Genomic DNA, 1,831 nt, shown 5'->3' with positions numbered 1-1,831 from the left:
CCTCTTAATTTCAACAATTTTTATATCTACTCTTATTCTATTAACAACTCCCATGATCACATTGGACTTGTTATTCAGAACTGCTCCATCTCAGAAATATAAAATCTAACAACAGCTTCCTCTTCCTTCCGTAGTTTAATGATAGTTATTTCCTTTAACCTGTTACCCTCACCTTATATATATCTCTAGATCCTGGCTCCTTCCATTTCCCCCCGAACTGTCAGCTTTATCCTGTTTTGTTTTGTTTTTATCTTTCCCATTCCTGGTCAGGCTAGACTCTATGGTCTATCACTTCAACTACTAACTTACCAGGAGTATTATAATCAACTACTTAAACCACAGCGACTATACTTTCTCTGTATTTTGTCTGGTATGCTGAATGTTGGTAGAGAAAAATCATGTAATTGTAAAGATAAGTATTCTTTGTGTCCATTTTAACAAAGTCCTCAATTCTGCCTGCCAATAATTAAATTTTTTTCTATCACTCAGAGTAAGCTGTTTTCCTGTTTCCCAAAGTGGTTATTTCAAAGCTTAGCCCACTCTCTTCAAGGGCCTTATCTCACTTTCTATCTTTTACTCTCAGCAGATGAATTTGGCTTCTCTCTCACAAATGAACAAATGAAGCAGAGTCCATGAGCAAATATTCTAACTTTCCAGTCAAGCTCCTCACCCAAACATACACAATGATCATTTACTTTACTGTCTTTTCTCTTCTTTTAGTTAAAAAAAAAACCTACTTCAGTCTAATTTTTCATTTTATCTCTGGTTTTCATCCCCTGTTTTCTCATCAGCAACCTTGTTTCAACAATTAGTCCTTTCTTCCCTGTCTACAACTATTCCCTCTTGTTGGCCAGGTAGCATATATGTGGTTGGAGCAATATTGAATTAGACCAATGTGAGGTATAAAGAAACAAAAAAGCAAATAGATAGGCTATATGGGTTGGCTCATTGTCAGAGAGAGATATGAGGTATCCTTACTCATGGAAGTTCTCTGATGCTATATATTGAGATAGTCTGTTGTCAGTTAAATGGTCCATATTTTGGATGACCCATTATTATTCACAGACAAAACCTGTTGTCTTGAACCTATAGGATCTTTATGACACATCAATTCATCACTTGACTTTGGTATTAAGGGCTGACAAAACACAACAAAAAATTTTGTGCACCTATCTGAGTAGTAAGGAATAGTATTATAGTAGTAAGTTGAAGAAATATTTTAGCCATATAGGTTACTAGAGAACAAAGCTTTTAAAAAATATGGACTATTATAATGGAAATTTTCTCTTTCCTTGGGGGTAATGAGCAGAGTTGTATTGTCTAGTTTGGATTGCTAAGCTTGTTTGAAAGCCCAAAGATATTTTCAAAGTTTCTATTTCTGCTGATAGAGTGCCAATAACTGAAAATCCTAGACACAGATCAAGAACCTCTTAAACAATTAATGACCAAAAGAAAAAAATCCATGGCCAGCCTAAAGTTTTATGTTCTTGGTGATGAACAAAACTGATTGGCAAAGAAACTAACCCAGCAATTCACTCTCCATATGAAAACAAGAAATAAGGCAAAACTTTTTTGCACCCTTGGTAACAGTTCTTTCTGAGATAAGCCTCAACTGAAGGCCAATATCTCCATCTAGCTTTAGACATAGTTGTTCCAAGACAGAAATAATTTTTTCACAAGCTCCACAAAACAAATCAATTAAGGGGTGACTATTAGAACTATATTTCTCTTTTTAAAGAACTCATTAGCAAGATTTCTTGAAATAGTCCGTACTTCTAATAAACCCTAAAATTATAAATTTATATTTAAATGAAATATATTTCAAGGGAAG

At 34.2% G+C, this 1,831-nt stretch overlaps 1 protein-coding gene across 1 annotated transcript in view; it reads right to left on the bottom strand.

Annotated features, from left to right (window-relative positions):
- LOC144235691 (hephaestin-like) overlaps positions 1 to 1,831 on the bottom strand; it is a gene marked incomplete at its 5' end in the record, with an annotated part of 19,387 nt that overhangs the window by 3,514 nt on the left and 14,042 nt on the right. The window lies entirely within an intron of this gene.

The sequence above is a fragment of the Crocuta crocuta genome, unplaced genomic scaffold (genome assembly GCF_008692635.1).
Source record: "Crocuta crocuta isolate KB4526 unplaced genomic scaffold, BGI_CrCroc_1.0 scaffold1314, whole genome shotgun sequence".
NCBI classification, from domain to species: domain Eukaryota; kingdom Metazoa; phylum Chordata; class Mammalia; order Carnivora; family Hyaenidae; genus Crocuta; species Crocuta crocuta.
This window is presented reverse-complemented; position numbering and strand designations above follow the sequence as displayed.